The 18869-nt window shown below is 38.7% G+C and overlaps 1 long non-coding RNA gene across 1 annotated transcript in view; it reads left to right on the forward strand.

Moving 5' to 3' along the window:
- LOC144340799 (uncharacterized) overlaps positions 1-18869 on the forward strand; it is a 33172-nt gene extending 14303 nt beyond the window's left edge. The window contains exons 2-3 of the long non-coding RNA XR_013417157.1: positions 10939-10970; positions 18188-18869. This is a non-coding gene — a long non-coding RNA (uncharacterized LOC144340799). The remainder of the gene's footprint in view (positions 1-10938; positions 10971-18187) is intronic.

Genomic DNA, 18869 nt, shown 5'->3' on the forward strand with positions numbered 1-18869 from the left:
ATTTACCAAGCATGTAAAGGCAAGAATAAACTTCAAACCAGCAGAGGGACTAAAAAAATAGGATAATTTTTAGAAACCAAAAACCAACTGTCTTAGTCCTTTTGGACTGCTATTACAAAATACCATAAACTTGGTGGCTTATAAACAAACAAAAATATATTTCTCCCAGTTCTGGAGGCTCGAAAATCTGAGATCCAGGTTCTAGCAGATTCAGTGTCCAGTGAGGGTTCTCTTCCTCATAGATGGCACCTTCTTGCTGTGTCACATGGTCGAAGGGGCTAGCTAGCTCTCTTTGGTCTCTTCTATAAGAGCATAATCCCAATCATGTGGGCTCCACTATCATGATCTAGTCACTTCTCAAGGGTCCTGCCTCTTAATTCTATCACCTTGGGGGTTAGGAATTCAACATATGAATTTTGGGCAGACACAAATGTTCAAACCATAGCACCAACTTAAACCAACAGAAGGCAAGAAAAGAAAAACAAGTATCAATCAAATGAAATAAATAGAAAATGCAAAGTAAAACAGTAGATTTGAAACCAAACATATCAGCAATTACATTAAATATAAATGTACTAAATACTCCAGGTAAGAGTCAAATATTGAGAGCCTCGATTTAAATTATACTATGTGTTGTTTATAAGAGACATCCAAAATATAAGAACAAAAGAGTGGGGAAAATATCTCATTCTAATAGTAACTGAAATAATGTAATAACTTTGTTAAAAGCAAGATAAATACATTATTGAGGATAAAGAGGATTCCCTTATAACAAAAAAATGTTTTAACATGCTGAAGATTAACATTCTAAATATAAATGTGTTTACCAATAAACACATTACCAATGGCTTTAAAAGAGTAAATACAGCATAATTCTATTTATGTAGCGTTTTAATACAGACAAGATTATATTTTTAGACATACATACTTAGGTTGTAAAACAAAATTTTAAAAGTAAAAGAGGTATTATTACCACCCACACTATAACAACGGTTACTTCTAGGAGCAAGGAATGGTGGTATAGTTAGTAAGGAATAGTCTGGAGTCTTCAACAGGGCCAGTAACACTCTTATCTTTTGGATATGTTTCCATAGATGTTCCATTTTTATTGTTCATTACACTGTGCACTTATGCTTTGTGCACTTTTCTGGCATTTTTATATTTCATGATTTTTAAGTTTTAAAAAATTAAAGACAGGGAATTCTTCAGTAGGTGTCTGCATACATGCATAACAGCTTAAGAAGGAAAGCTTGTGTTGGAGAAGTAGATCTGGGTGTTGTCTTCTGCAGCAGGTAGCAGCAGAAGCCATGGGAATAAGTAAGACTGTGCATGGAGAACACACTGAGAGGAAGTGAGCTCTCGTGACAGAAGGTTCAGGAACATAAGCAGAAGCAGAAGAGGTGCAATTGCTAAGAAGGAGCAACTCAGAGGGTGCAGAAGAGCAAATTGAATTTTAATGTTTCAGAAACTGAAGGAGTAGAATGTTTCCAGAGGAGAAAATAATCAATATTGACAAATTCACCAGGGAGGTGAAGGTAAGAAATGACAAGTAATCATGGACATGGCAATTAAAATGTCAATTAACTTAGTACCAGTAGTTTTAGTTTCTATCAAAACCATAATATAAAAATCAATTTATTTTCAGATATTATTGACAGACTTTCACTATCATAAAGAGTCATGAGTTTTATCACATGAGTCATTTTACCTTGGATATAATTAACTGATTATAGTGATTCACAGTTTGACAAACCCAGCCCTTAACTACTTGAGATGCTGGTAAAGAAAGTGTTAGTATCCAGTCGTTTAACCACATAATGTGAAAGAGATTGCCAGTTTCCTCTCAATATTCACTGTCCCCAAAGTACTCCAATTGTTTAGTTACTTTGTCACCCAACCAAAAGAAAACATTTCCTAGCCTCCACAGAAGTCGGGAGAAGTTGAATGACTAAGTTCTGGCCACTGATACGTGGAGCAAAGATTGCTAACAATATGACTACATATATTATTGCTAATTATAAGATTATATTGATAGATCAGCCTCCTAAAAATTTTGCTTTGTTCCTATTCCTTCCTTTCCTTTTTATTGACTGAAAGTGGCAATTGGCAACAGCAGCAGTAAGTAACCTTGTAACCATCATGTTGCTAGAACCACCTTACTAGCTTAGGTTTTTGGATTACTTCATGGAGCAGAGTCCTACCTAGGTGGCACTGTATTTTGAGCTCTTTTTATGAAGCATATTAACCAGTTTCCTAAATATTACATCAAAGTAACCATGTTGTGTGGCATTTCCAGCAAATTGCCTTAAAAGGGAGAGGACTCCTTCTTTTAATCTTCACTGCCTTTCCTCTTTCCTGGAATATGGTTTTTGTAAGCAGAGCCCCACCAATGCAGGTAAAATGCCCCAGGAAGTGACCCTGGGAATTGAAGCCATATTTGGCAGAAGGAACTTCAGCCTTTGATTCCATGGAACCAGCATGCCTGCCCTGACCAACTTACCTCTGGAATCATTTTTCCTTTTTAAGCCACTACTCTCCATGTTTTGTTACTTTCGACCTAACCTAATCATTACTGTGACATATATAGTATATGAAAATGAATGGAAAGATGGACAAAATGACATAACATTGCTTCCCATGGCCGAGACACACAACAAAACTAATGTTATTAGATCCATTTAATAGGAAAATGAGACATAAGAACAAACATTTGTTAAGATTTCATATTTATCATTTAAACAGAGACTATAATCTTCACAGTAACCCTACAGGGTAGGCAACATCATCACTATTTTAAAGAAATTGAGACCTAGCAAGGGAGAGCAAGTTGCTTGGCATCACTCAGTGTGTAAATAACAGAATTTGAACTCACAGTTCTCATGAACAAAATCCGTGCTCCATTCTGTGCCTTACCTTATTTCCACAATGAAAAAAGAGGAACAGAAGGCAAATTAACTAGAACAAAAATTGCTTTTGCACAAATACACATAACTCCGATTCAATCGGAATAAAAGGTTTCCTGACTCACTGTAGACTCACAGGGCCTTGTTTTTCTTTTATAACCTCAAGTTACCACGCTTTTAAGAAATAAATTATTTTGTAAGTTTATAAAATAGAACTGAATTGTGTAGTTCCCAGAAGAATTTCTTAGAGCAGTCTGTTCCCTGAATCAAGGTGAAAAACAGACCCTGTTATGTGTAACATATGCTTCTTATTTTCGTCCTGTAACAAGTGCTTTTTTCAAATGTTGAAGGTTGGGACTAAAACACAACCACCTGGGCCACTAAAATAGCCCTGCTGCCACTGTTTCTGTTATTTCAGATTCTACTTGGAATTTCTCATTTTTCAGTATTCTTGGAAGTTCCTAAATGCTAAGTGCTTTTATTACTTGGAAAGGAAAAGACTTGGGAGTGTTCTGTATAAGTTTCACAACTTGTCTGAATATTAAAACAGGGCAATAAATTTATTAATGGTAATAAATTGCATCCTAATCTTTGCAGTGAAGTCATGTAAATTAGCACATGACTGTTTACTTGTGTAATAAAAAGTCATGGCTTTAAATGAGGACTTGGACTTTAAAAACATCTAATAAACTATGCCTATTTTCATTGTCATTTAAATCTGTCCTCCATCATTGTTTTATTCATTCGACACACCTACAATGAGAAGGAGTACCGTGTAATGGTCAAGAGCACAGACTACATTTCAAATCCTGGCTCCTCTTTCAGTTGGTTCTTTGACCTTGGTCAAGTCACTTAGTCTTTCTGACCCTCTATTTTCTCATTTGTAAATCAAGATAATAGTATTATACTTCCAAGAGCTACTGTGAGCACAAAATGAGTTGATGTGAGGATTACATGTATGAACAGTAAATATATAATAAATGTTTATGAAAAATACATACCTGCATACATATATGCATACAATATATCAAGCTTTAAAGAGCTGGGATATAGCAATGATCTAAACACACATATTTTGTTCCCATGTAGCATATATTCCAGGCAGACAGAGGCAGACAATAAACAAATAATTAGATAATAGCTCATGTGTGATAAATGTTCTCAGGAAGAATAAAGGAGATAAAAGTACACAGAGAATGATGGTAGGACACTATTTTTTACAGAATGGTTCAGAAAGGATGCTGTAGAATACAATATTTATGTAAAGATAAGAAAAATATGCAGAAGCCAGCCATGCTGATGAAGAATTGGGCTTCTAGGTAATGGAAAACAAATACAGAGGTCCCAAGGCAGGGACATACTTGAAGCATTTGAAGAAGAACAATAAAGCCAAAGGATCTGGAGAAAAGTAAGCACAATGAAGAATGGGAGGAGAGAAAGAGACAGGAATAGCAGGGTCTTATGGTCATAAAAGGCTTTGTAGCCAATGGTAAAGGATTGGCTTTTACCCAGATTTGACTGAAAGGTCTAGCAGGGTTTACAGCCATACCACCCTGAACGTACAGATCTTATCTGAAAGATCTTGCAGGACTTTGAGCAGAGGATGGATATTATTTAATACAGATTTGTAAAGGTTCCCTCCAGCTGCTCTGCAGGAAATAAATCATAACAGAGGGGCAAAGATTGCTAAAAGGAGACCAAAGTAATATATACTGCAATATCCAGGTAGATGGACCCCAGAGAAATACTTGCATATATGTACAAAAAGGTATGAACTTAGCTGTTCATTCTAGTATTGTAACAAGGAAAATTTAGAAACAACCCAGTTATCTGTCTATGAGGAAGTAGTTAAATAAATTGTGATATACAAAATGTCACATATTATCTATTAATAGTATATTAATAAATCAAATACCATGCCTTCAATAAGAGTAGGCAGTGGAGGTGATAAAAAAAAAAATTGGTGTAATTCTGGATATATTTCCAAAATGTAGCCCACAGAATTTGCCATTGGAGTGGTTGTGGGAAGTAAAAGAAATAAAGGAGTAAAGATGACTCCAGGGTTTTCTGTCCTGAGCCAGCAAGGATGCAGTTGCTCTACTGAGTTTGTGAACACTAGGGGAGAAGCAGAGGATTCCTGGGGGAGTGGGAGGGGATGTGGTTCAAGAATTCAGCCTTGGACGTGTTAAATTTGACATCAGAGAGTATGGATATAGGAGACGGAAGTTCAGAAGAGCAATATGGGCAAGAGGTGAATGTTTGAGACCCATGGTGTATTCATGGTATTGAAGGCCATGGGTTTGGATAAGATGAACCAGTGCAGTGGTTCTCAAACCCAGCTGTGCACTAGATTTTTTTTTTTTTTTTTTTTTTTTTGAGACGGAGTCTCGCTCTGTCACCCAGGCTGGAGTACAGTGGCCGGATCTCAGCTCACTGCAAGCTCTGCCTCCCGGGTTCACGCCATTCTCCTGCCTCTGCCTCCCGAGTAGCTGGGACTACAGGCGCCCGCCACCACGCCCGGCTAATTTTTTGTATTTTTTTTTTTAGTAGAGACGGGGTTTCACCGTGTTAGCCCGGATGGTCTCAATCTCCTGACCTCATGATCCGCCCGTCTCGGCCTCCCAAAGTGCTGGGATTACAGGCTTGAGCCACCGCGCCCAGCCGCTGTGCACTAGATTTTTGATCAACTAAGTCAGAATCACAGGAGTGGGACCTAGGCATTGTATACTTCAAAATCCTTTGGGTTGAGAATCAATGACTTTAGGAAACAGCATAAAAAGAAAAGAAACGGAAAAAATTGAAGAGAAAATGCCCCAAATAGAAAATACTATGGGTTGGAGGGGCACAGTGGCTCACACCTGTAATCCCAGCACTTTGGAAGGCCGGTGGGGGTGGATTACTCGAGGTCAGGAGTTCAAGACCAGATTGGCCAACGTGATGAAACCCTGTCTCTACTAAAAATACAAAAATTAGCCTGGCATGGTGGCATATGCCTGTAATTCCAGCTACCAGGGAGGCTGAAGCAGAAGAACAGCCTGAAACCCGGAGGCAGAGGTTGCAGTGAGCCAAGATCACACCACTGCAGTCCAGCCTGGGCAACAGAGTAAGTGAGACTTCCTCTCCAAAGAAAGAAAAAGGAAAATACTATAGGTCAACAAATTTGAACAGTAAATTGTCAATACTAAAGTTGAAGATGCACATACTTTTGGCTCAAGAATTTACTTTTAGGTTTATAACCTTAGAGAAATGCTTGCATATATGCACAAAAAGATACAAACTTGGCTCTTCGCTATGGTATTGTAATGGGAAAATTTAGGTACGGTCCAAATATCTGTCTATAAGGAAGTAGCTGAATAAATTGTGATAACTTAAATACTATACATTATATATTAATAGCATGTAAATGCAATATAATACCATATAGCAATTAAAAATGAATGAATTTGATATATATGTATCAATATAGATTGATATTGAAATCATAGAATGAAGAAATCTAACTAAAAAACATATAGATATGTTTAATATATTATATAGCTTATATATAAAATATGTAGATTTTTATATATTTAATATATATTAAATTATATTTATATAATTTACATAATTGTGTTTACTATATAAATATATTAAATGTGTAATATTTAATACAGATTTTAAATCTATATATTTTATATATTTATAGACATTTTATATTTTACAAATAAAATATATCTTTACATAGGGATATGGCCACTCAGAATTTTTTTCATTTGCTTTAGTTGGATTTTTCAGTTTAGTTTTTTTAGTCAGGTTTACTGAGATATAATTTACATACAGTAAAATTCACATCTTTAATTGTACAGTACAATGAGGTTTAAGAAATGTGTACAGTCATGTAACCATCACCAAAAACAAGTGTAATAGTTTGATCACTCCAAAAGTTTTCCTTGGGTTTCTGTGTAGTGAATCCCCTTACCCAACTCCACCCCTGAAAACCACTGATCTGATTATTTCTCTATTGTTCTTTTTTTCAGCATGTTATATAAATGGAATTATATAGTATGCAAGATTTTGTGTTTACTTCCTTTTTTAATTTTTATTTCAGTAGCTTTTGGGGTACACATGGTTTTTTTACATGGATGAATTATATAGTGGTGAATTGTGAGGTTTTATTGCATCTGTCACCTGAGTAGTGTACATTGTACCTAATGTGTAGCTTTTTTATTCCTACCCCCACCACTCTCACCCTTCTGAATCCCCAAAGTCCATTATGTCACTCTATGCCTTTGCATACTCATAGCTTATTTCCCACTTATAAGTGAGAACATACACTTTTTGGTTTTTCCACTCCTGTGTTACTTCACTTAGGATAATGGCCTCGTGCTTCATTGAAGTTGCTGCAAAAGACATTATTTCATTCCTTTTTATGGCTTGTGTTTACTTCTTTTACCTAGTAAATGTCTTTGAGATATATCTGTATTGTCTCAATAATTTATTTCTTTTTATTACTGAGTAGTGTCCACTAAATGCTTGTAGCACAATTTGTTTACTTATTCACCAGTTAATGGACATTTGTGTTCTTTCAAATTTGGGGCCCTTATGAATAAAGCTGCTGTAAACATTCAAGTACCAATTTCTCTGTGGACATATGTTTTCATTTCTTATTTCTAATATAATAATATAAATATTAACTTTATACCAAATAATTTTTTTTCTTTTCTTTTTTTTTTTTTTTTGCAAAGGATCTGTCATGTTCCACAGAATTCTTTGGGAATGAAGTAGTCTGACTTCTGACCTGGCAAGCATAGGGCCCAAAAGGAATCTCTCGATACATTATGAAAATAGATTTTAAATACCAAATGGGCATTGTCTTTGGGCTAAATATACAATATCCATGACATATACCTACTACTATTTTCAAGCATAACAATTTTTGTGTTTTTTTTTTTTCGAGTCTCGCTCTGTCGCCCAGGCTGGAGTGCAGTGGCGTGATCTCCTGTTCACGCCATTCTCCTGCCTCAGCCTCCCGAGTAGCTGGGACTACAGGGGCCCGCCACCACGCCTGGCTAATTCTTTTTTTTGTATTTTTAGTAGAGACGGGGTTTCACTGTGTTAGCCAGGATGGTCTCAATCTCCTGACCTCGTGATCCGCCCGCCTCGGCCTCCCAAAGTGCTGGGATTACAGGCGTGAGCCACCATGCCCGGCCTCAAGCATAACTATTATACTGAACTAAAAGATATAAACTTATTTCAAAGCATTAATACATTCAGGGCAACTTTGCCATTATGTGTTTCCAAATCAATGGATATGAAAAGCATAACCACTATCATATTTGAGTCTACAAATCTTTTTTACTTTATTAATATTAAAAAAGATAGGGAATAAAACCTGGAGCAGAAATGGGTTGCTTCAGAATCACCTAAGGTACTGGTTCTCAGCCTCCACACCGACCTACTGAATCAGAATCTAATATAAAGCAATTATAATAATAGCTACCTTCTATTGAGCACTTACTACTTCTAGCAAGGTGCTAATTGCTTTACATAATGCCCTTCATTCCATCCCCACAACAACCCAGTGAGTCAGGTGGTATTATTACTCCTGTGATTCAGGTGAGAACACTGATCCCTCTTGACTCAACGTTAAGTAATTTACCCATGGTTGCACAGTTTGTAAAAATCCCTATTTTTATTCATCTATCTCTGCCTTTTAAAAAAAAATCAGTAGTAAAACCTTTACAATGATGCAAGACTATGAGTAGAACTGAGGAAATTACTTTTTAATCCTTAGATAAGGAATCAATTATGAGTAAAAAAAAAATGAGTGAAAAATATCAGCTAAATAATGGAAATGAAAACAAAGAGCAAAATCTTCTTCCAATCTTTGTTTCCAAAATAAACTGAAAAGTGAGATTAGGAGGATGCAGCTGACATTGGGTCCACAGGCAAAAAGAAGCTGTGCAACTGTGTCCAGTGCAAGAGACCACCAATCAATCGGGAACGTGTTTCAACCTGACAATATCGCAGCGGTTATTTCTGTATTCTAACTTATGGAGGTTCCAAGAAAAGAGAGTTGAGAAAGATGGAAGAAGGAGAAGTTGGTCAGGGAAGGAGAAACAAGAGAGAGGAGCTCTCAGGCACCATCTGTTCAGATTCCAGTCCAAAAGATCCTTGGGCATTGATGGAAGCGTCTGCTGCAGCCCCAAGGACTAAGTAAACCAAATTGCCCACGGTACCAAGGCAATCACCTTCTATTCTTTGATAAGCTTACTTCCACCCCCAAACCTGATCTTGCTTAACCAAATCCACTTACTCCAATCACTCATAGTTGCATAAGGAAAGAAGACTCACATTAGACTTTGCTTAATGTAGTTTCTTTGTTATGAGTCATGGCACTAATTAAAACTTAACTAAGAATTTTTAAAATATGAATTAATGTAGTGTGAAGCAAGCCATTTCAAGTGTTATTCTCAGGGATAGTTAATCATTTGCATGTGAAGTCTACAGATGAAACAAATGACTTGAGTCATTTACAGGGAGTAATTCCAACAAAAGTGCCTCATCGTGATCAAAGTGATAACTGTTTTTAATCATTAGTATCCCTTGGTAAGGCACTTAAGCATTCTCAACCCTCAGTTTTCTCATCTTAAAAATTAGTCCAGTTAATCTCTAAATAATTCTTTAATTTTAAAATTTATGAAATAACCAAAATATGAACAGTGGTCTTTAGGAACTGGGACAATCAGAAAACGTATTTTATATTTTCTACAAGTTTTAAACTTTTTCTAGTGGACAAATATCACGCTTATAACAGGAAAATCTACCTTTATTTGAATCCATGGTAGTAATTCCATGGCCAGAAAAATATCCCCCAGTCCGAGAATGCATCTTGACGTCATTGACTATTTTCCTAAAGTTTTGAAAATTCTAAATGTATTTACACGGAAAAAAAAAAAAAACCCTACAAAAACCAAATACTTGGTGCTGGCCTGATATTTCATTTTTTAGTCTATTTCATTGAGGCTTATTTGATCATTAGGATTCTTTGTCCATTTCCAAAGTCTCTTCCTTGGTACAAAAGCCCTCCGTGGACACACCTGTGTGACCTATCTGGTTACACTCACTGCCCTAATCGCCATGCATATAGGATTGTAGAGTTTCAGAAAGTCACATATTACATACAGACAATTCATTGATCTTAAACAAGAACTAAAAGCAGTAGGAGTTTTGAGGATAGATTGGCCTGGGTAAAATTCTGATTTTGCCACTTTCTTGCTGTGTGACTTGGATAATCCACTGATTATCTTCATTTAGCTTCCAATTAGCTTCATTTCCACATGTGTAAAATGAGAATGATAATACTGACCTCATAAACTGTTGTAAGGAATAAAATGAGATAAAACATATAAAATACTTATACAATGCCTGGGACATACACAATCAACATTCCCACTACACAATTCTGATGAAATCTTTTAAACTCCCATCAGAAAACAGAAGAGCTAGCTTGGGTTGCACCTATATGATGCCAAACACAGAGGAAAATGAATAAAGTGATATAATTGTCAAAGTTTCTGAACATTTGTGTTACACAAAAAGGATTATTCAATTGTGTTGAGTTGACACAGGATGTATTTAGTGTTTTATCTTCTGCAGTAGCAAATGGGATTTGTTACTCCTCTGAGATAATATAAAGTCCAAAAATATTTAAGAAATGATAGAATAAACTTAGCTTAACATGTATCTACATAACTTTGGGAAACTGATATACATGCACCTTTCTCCATGTTCTCCATTCACACAGTATACTTAAAAACTATTTTTCTCCTATCCTACAAGTCAAATAGAGATATTAAAAATATAAATTTTAAATGATAAACATGAGATAATTTTTGAATACTACTGAATTCCTCAGAGATAGGCACAATACGCCTAAAACTGCACATGCTATGAACAATATTGATAACTACTGGGAGACTTTGGCTAACACTTGGCAGCTGGTGTGCTGCAAAAATACTCTCACTCTTTAAAAAATCTGTTTGTTTCTCTCCAGCAAGAAGAGGAATGCTCCTGCACCCAACAGAGGTGGGTTCCAAATTGTTTCACCTTTGACATTCCCCTTCCCCAGTCTTTCACAAATTCTCACTCTCAGCCCTAAGGGAGTGTGTTTGGGCTTGAGAGTTGGGACAGGCTCTGGAGTTGTTGGCAGAGATAAAGAGTGTTGAAACGAAGGCAAGTGAGATAAGAAGGGAAAGAAAACGAAGAAAAAAAATATATCATAGGACAGGTGAAGAAATACTCTCCACTTATCAGTTTAAGTTAATTTAAAAAAGGAAAAGGAGAACCCAAAAATAGGTTCTGAGCTGCTTAGTATGATGCAAATTAATCTCATTCACACCCCCTAATTCGCTGGGCACTTCCAAGCTTCTCCTGAAAAATTCAATATTTTTATAAGTGTTTATGAATAAGGGGCCCATTAATTTTAAATTTGACAGCATGTAGGAAGAGAAGACTCTGGTTAGCAGAATTTAAAATAGAAAGAATCAAAAGCCTAGGTCAGAGTTGTATCCTTCAAGTTTAGACAAAGTTAGCATCCAGCTTTATTTACATTTCAGTGAATACTTGGGACACCTTTTATGATGAATTTACAAGGGTCCCCAACCCCCTGGGCCACAGACTGGTACCAGGGTCTGTGGCCCATTAGCAACCATGCGGCACAGCAAGAGGTGAGTAAGCATTACCTGCTGAATCCCACCTCCTGTCAGGTCAGCAGCAGGCATTAAGTTCCCATAGGAGCACGAACCCTATTGTGAACTGCGTATGCGAGAGATCTAAGTTGCATGCTCCTTATGAGAATCTAATGCCTGACGATCTGAAGTGGAGCTGAAGTGCTGATGCTAGCACTGGGGAGCAGCTGCAAACACAGATTAACATTAGCAGCGAGGTTTGACTGCACAGAGACCATAATAAATCAACTGCTTTCAGGCTCATATCAAAACCCTGTCAGTGAGTGGCAAGTGACAAATTAAGCTGCATCTGGTGGCAGGCTTTATAGTGACCAGTGAATTGATGTACTTCAATTGTACAGCTGCATCTAATGGCAGGCTTTAAGTCAGAATCAGACACATTTTAGTCCGCTCATGGCTCGCCCATTGTTTTATGTACCACTTCCATTCGTGCCCCTTTCCCACACTGCACACTTGTCTCAGTCACAGTTTTGGTAAACTCACAAGCTAACCCTAGCCACAGTGAGTAAAAAACAAACATCACTGGAGAGCTTCTTGGAAAAGGGGGTAAGACCCAATGATGAGACAGCAGAAGACGCTAAGACTGCCAACAAAAAGAAAGTTGCATTTAAAAGAAAATACCAAGACTTAAATTATGGGTTCATTCCAACAGTTGATTCACATTCTCCAACCTGGCTTTGTATATGTGGTGACTGGCTACCCAATGAAGCCATGAAACCCTCGAAACTTCTTCACCACATGGATACCAAGCACCCTGCATTAAAAGACAAAACCTTTGAGTTTTTCAAAAGAAAAATAATGTGAACATGAAGAACAGTAGCAATTATTGAAGGCCACCACTTCATCAAATGTGTCTGCGCTGAGAGCATCATTCTCAGTGGCTAACGGCATCGCTAAAGCTAAGAAACCCTTTACTATTGGTGAAGAGTTGATTCTGCCTGCTGCTAAGGACGTTTGTCATTAACTTTTAGGAGAGGCTGCAGTTAAAAAGGTGGCACGTGTTCCTCTTTGGGCCAGCACCATATCTAGATGAATTGATGAAATAGCAGAGGACACTGAGACACCACAGTTAGGATTATTGAGTCACTGTGGTATGCAATCCAAGTTGAGGAGTCTGTCAATGTTGACAACAAGGCAACAATGCTTGTTTTTGTGTGATATATTTTTTTCAGGAGAATGTGCATGAAGATATTGTCATGCGCATCCGTGTAAAGAGACCACCAAGCAGGCTTTGTGTGAGCACTAAAGCTTTTTAATCACCCGAGTGCAGGCGGGCTGAGTCCGAAAAGAGTCAGCAAAGGGAGACGGGGTGGGGCCGTTTTATGGGATTTGGGTAGGTAGTGGAAAATTACAGTCAAAGGGGTTTGTGTTGCCGCTTGGCTGCCTCTTCTCTATTATTGTACGCCTTGAAGGCGAGGTTAATTAAGTTCTGTTGTGGGGTTCGAGGGTCGGAATCTAATTTTCAGAGTTTTATTTAATGTCAGGAGCAGATTGGGTAATAAAATACATATTGAGAATAAGATGGCCTTCTGACCTTTTGCGGTCTATGGCTGTAAAGCGTCTCAGGGTTGCTGCCAAACAAGCCATGAACTGGACTGGGTTTTTATATTTGATGAAGAAGAGCCTAAACACTAATTGATTTGGGAGAGGTCGGATAAAGAAAAAGGAGCATTAACCTTGACTATGCCTTTAGCTCCAGCCACCTCTGTAAGAGGAAAGTGTTGGGCAGGTCGGGGAGGGCCAGTCGCGGAACGAAACTGTAAGCTGGTCTGGGTGTAAGGAGGGGAGGTGATGAAGGATTATAGGGTGGGGAAGCAGAGGCTGAGGAAGAATTGGAGCCTGATTCAGACTGGTGGGGAGTGACCTGAGGAGGAGCAGTCTGGGGAGGAGGGGAGAGGTCAAATGGGTTGGTAGAAAAGGAAGACTAAAAAGACTCAATGACGCATTGGGGTTGGGACTGAGGGGACAGGCGGGAGGGAAGGAAGGAGGATTACGGACAAGTCACATTGGGAACAGAGACTAGGGAGCGACCGATGTGTAAAAGAATGCCTGGACGTCAGACACCTCAGAGCAGTTGCCCATTTTATGACAAGAATTATCTAGATCTTGCAGGATGGAGAAATTGAAAGTACCATTTTTCTGACTCTTTGGAACAATTGTCAAGTTTGTATTGGGGTCAAGTGGCATTGCAGAAGAAAACAAGGCATTTAGGTTTTAGGTCAGGTGTGAGTTGACACAGGCTAAGGGAGAAGAAGGAGGAATGGAGGGTGGAAGGTTGCCCATAGTAAAGGAAGCAAGCCCAGAGAAAAGAGAGGAAAGAGACACAGAGGAGGGGAGTGGTGAGCAGCCAAAGTATGCATCCCCACAATTGACTTGCCACCAAGGGAATGTGGGTGAATGACCAAGGCAGGCATCCCTGCGGTGATCAGACACCAATGGAGTGTGGGTGAATAATCAGGCAGGCGTCCCCGCAGTGATTAAACACCAAGGGAAGACTGTCTTCCCGAGTCCGTGACCGGCGAAGAGTTTTGGGTCCACGGATAAAATGGGTCTCCTTGTCTCTACAAGAGAGGAAAAAGAACTGGAATTGGAAGGACAGGGAGATTGAAGGGTAGTGAGAGAGGGAGATTGAAGGGTAGCGAGAGAGGCTGGAGAAGAGAGTGAAAAGAGCCAGCTTACCCAATTTAAAATTGGTGAGATATTCCTTGGGCTGGTTTGTCTGAGGACCAGAGATCATAGGTGGATCTTTCTCACGGAGCAAAGAGCAGGACGACAGGGGACTGATCTCCCAAGGGAGGTCCCCCAGTCTGAGTCATGGCACCAAATGTCACACACATCCATGTGAAGAGACCACCAAACAGGCTTTATGTGAGCAATAAAGCTTTTTAATTACCTGGGTGCAGGCAGGGGCTGAGTCTGAAAAGAGAGTCAGCAAAGGGAGATGGGGTGGGGCCTTTTTATAGGATTTGGGTAGGTAGTGGAAAATTACAAAGGGGATTGTTCTCTGGTGGGCAGAGGCAGGGGTCACAAGGTGCTCAGTGCAGGAGCTTCTGAGCCAGGAGAAGGAATTTCACGAGGTAATGTCATCAGTTAAGGCAGGAACCTACCATTTTCACTTCTTTTGTGATTCTTCAGTTGTTTCAGGCCATCTGGATCTATACATGCTAGCTTGGGCTCAGAGGCCTGATAGATATGTTGTGTTAACTTTTGTTGCCGACCAACACCACGGCTGCAGAACTATTCAAGTCTTTATATGATTACATATCAGGAAAACTGAATTGGTCATTTTGCAATGGTATATGCATGGATGAAGTGGCTGCCATGACTGGATGGCTTTTTAGTTTCACTACCCGGACTAAAGAGGTCGCTTCTAAATGTGAGTCTATGCACTGCATCTTCCCATAGAGAAATTCTGGCTAGCCAAAAAATGTCGTCTGAACTTAACCATGCTTTGCAGGATGTGATTAAAATTATCAACCACGTTAAAGTGCATGTCCTTAACTCACATCTGTTCATGCAGCTCTGTGAGGAGACGGATGCAGAGCACAAGCATCTTTTCTTATATACAGAAGTGAGATGGCTTTCTAAAGGTAGATCACTGAACAGACTTTCTCAGTTATGAGAGCCACTCCAGAGATTTCTTTTAGAAAAACGATCTCCACTGCTAGCACATTTCAGTGACACAGAATGGATCACAAAACTTGCTTACTTGTGTGACGCATTGAACCTGCTTAATAAACCCAATCTGCCAGTTCAGGGGAGAACAACCACCATGTTCAAGTCAGCAGATAAAGGGGCTACATTCAAAGCTAAATTGGAATTATGAGGGCAATGAGTGAACATTGGGATTTTTGACGTATTTCAAACATTAGCAGAGATTTTGAAAGAGACTGAGCCAAGGCCTTCTTTCTCCCACCTGGTTCGTGATCTCCTATCTCAGCTTTTAAAAGAGTTTGAGCATTACTTCCTAACCACAAAAGACCTTCGAAATGAAAAGGAATGGATCTGCAATCCATTTGTGAATAAGCCAGGTGAACCGACTTTGTCTGTGCTAGAAGAGGATTAACTGCTTGAGATCGCAAATGGCTGTGGCCTTAGAAGTATGTTTGAGACATTAAATCTCCATACGTTCTGGATTAAAGTCAAGATGGAATATCCTGGAATTACCACAAAATCACTGAAAAGCCTGCTTCCATTTCCAACCTCCTATCTTTGTGAAGCAGGGTTTTTTTGAGTGACAGCAACCAAAATGAGATTCCAGAGTAGACAGTACATAGCGACACACTTCAGATGTTACTGTCTCCTGACAGTGTCCCATATGCCACCCCCAGATGGGACCATCTAGTTGCAGGACTATAAGCTCAAGGCTCCCACTGATTCTACCTTATGGTGAGTTGTATAATTATTTCATTATACATTACAATGTAATAATCATAGAAATAAAGCTCACAATAAACATAATGCCCTTGAATCATCCCTAAACCATCCGCCTACCTCGTTCATGGAAAAGTTGTCTTCAGTGAAACTGGTTCCTGGTGCCAAAAAGGTTGGAGACTGCTGACTTTCTGAAGTCCTTTTAACCACCATCAAATTATCCAGTTGTTGCTTGCAGGGTGTAGGATTTTTTTAAAGTTCCTTTTCTTTATTTGATCCAAGCACTACAGTTCTCATCACCTCACTTTTTACAAAGGATGAGGTGCTAGAATCCTATAGTATCTTGGAAGGTAGAGCAGATATTGGATGGGAAATGCTATAATCTACATTCGTGATTAATGGTATCATTAGCCCCAGTCTGCCAATGGAGACCAGCCCAAGTCTTTAACATTAGAGTTAACAGCCTGTAAACTGGGTACTCACTCAGTGAATAAGTGCAATAAAACATAAAGGGTAGAAAGAAGAAGAAAAGTATTGATTATAATTTTAAAAGATAAAGAGGCAGACATCTAATCAAATATAGATTACAAACAGCTGTACCAAGGAAAAGATCAAATTTGGGGGAAAAGAGGAACATGATCCTCTCTGGACTGAAAGATGAGAATAGCCTCCGATGTGTCAATGTGGGAGCTCAAAATGGGTCACTGGGTCACTGTAGATCTGGGTTAACAGAGATCAGGGCTAGATCCTTAGATCCTGGAGCAATGAAAACTTTATGGTTCCCCGCTCCACCCACCTTCAAAAATACCATATCATATACTATATGAAAAAAAAAACCATGATAATCCAATTTTCCACATAAATATTGTTTTTAATATTTTTCTTATTTTATGATGCTTGTTTTGACATAACTTAGCTTGCCTAATAGACACCTCTTCTATAAGGAGGACTTGGTCACATGCCCACAGTCAGGAGGCACTGTTAGACCCTCTGATTCTGAGGAAATTGAATACCATATATTCTCATCGAAAGTGGGAATCTAATTAGAAATCAAAGATGAATTTAAGATTTGAGCACAATTTCTGTGGCACTCACTCCCAGGGCTACTGGACCTTTTTGTTCACTTTTCAAATTGAAAATGAAAGCATGAGATGGTCATGGGGATCTCTTCCTGATAGTTTTACACAGTCATGAATCTAAGAGTACATTTACAAAGGGTCATGAAAGGAGAGGCAAAGAACAAGATATAGAGGAGAAACAAAAAGGGGTTCTAAATATGCTTACCCATACCCTTACCCTTAAAATAGCATTTTGGCCATAAGCTCACAGTTCTCATCCTAGGGCACTGCCCCTTCACTCTTTCAGAAATCTTGCCCCAGGGCATAGGCATCCACACCTGAAGTTTATTGCAAATGAGAGTTTTAGTCATCCAGACACATCTTCTAGATCAAGTCTGTGGGGCAGAGAATGAGAAAAGTCCCATATTGGAAGTCTGAATTCACATCCCTATAGAATCATTGTTATGCCCCTGGGCTGAGTTTTCTATTATTTCATTGTGTTAAGGATTAAATAAGCATTTGGGAATATAATTTCTATTTAGGAGATTAGTTCCAAAGGAAGCTGTATTCTGAGTTCCAAAACAGTGAAGCTAAGTCACAAAGAAAATTTAAAAATTCACTTTCAGTGAATATATACAGCACAGTTTTAAATTTGAATAATATATAGGAGAGGAAGGAAACAAAGTTTTAATATGGCCCTGCCAGGGTTAGGGTGGAAGCAATGGAAATGCAAAGAAGGTGATGATGAGTCATCATAGCGGTAAATGAACCCCCCAAGACACCCAGAGTGTAGGAGGAGAAGGCAGAGGACGACTCAAAGATGACTACAACATTTAGTGTTTGGTGACTATTACCAGAAAGGGAACAGGTAAGTCAGGAGGAAAGGTGTGAGCATATTTTGGGCCACAGTAGATTTTAAAATATCTGGATGGAAAAGTTCAATAGGTGGTCGGACAGGAACTTGGGAGAGAAACCAGACCTTCAGGGTCATCTATGTAGTTGTGTGAGTTAAACCTGTATGAGAATGGAGGTGTCTAATACAGAAAATAGAACATCACTAGAAAGGAAGCAATGTTATGCTCCTTAAATGTCATATAATTTTTTCTTTTTTTCATCCTGACAGGATTAAAGCCTTGCTACTTCTCATTATGTGTGTGGGAGAGGACCGAAGGTAGATAATTCAGTGAAGATGTGTGAATGGGAGGCAGAAAAGACAGCACAAGTGTAGAAAAACATTTCTTTTATCATTTGCCCAGTGGCTTGTATGAGAACCTGGATTCTTCCTGAATGCAATTATGCGCAGTCTGTTACTGAAAGGAAATTTGCTTCCAGGATCCGTGGAAAATAGGTTAACATGTTTCTGAAGATGTCTCATTCCTGTGTGTGGGCAGAATATGAGAAGATAACAGAGTGGTCCTAAGGACACTGTGGGAAGAACGGGTAGGCTGAAAGCCATGATTCAGAAGACAACTAAGTCATCACTCAAGTATGGCAGGAAGATGTCACCAAAAAGCCACAGATGAAGACATAAGTGGACCAGAGTCACCTTCAATTGGGGAAAAACCCAAGGGGGAGGAAAAATATGGGGAAAATATATGGGGGTGTTACAATAGCCATGTTACCTGTTTCACAATTTTGTTGTATCATTTTATGTAAAAACATTCTAGAAAGAAGTTTGAGGAGACTGCTTTAGGGGTTGTTACTCTGATGACCACGTGAAGCCTGTCCTAATTTCTTTTTAAATGTCTATGTGATGCAGAATAAGTGAAACATTCTATGAGAATAAAAGTTAGTTGATATTGAAA

Source organism: Macaca mulatta, chromosome 1 (assembly GCF_049350105.2).
Source record: "Macaca mulatta isolate MMU2019108-1 chromosome 1, T2T-MMU8v2.0, whole genome shotgun sequence".
NCBI lineage: Eukaryota > Metazoa > Chordata > Mammalia > Primates > Cercopithecidae > Macaca > Macaca mulatta.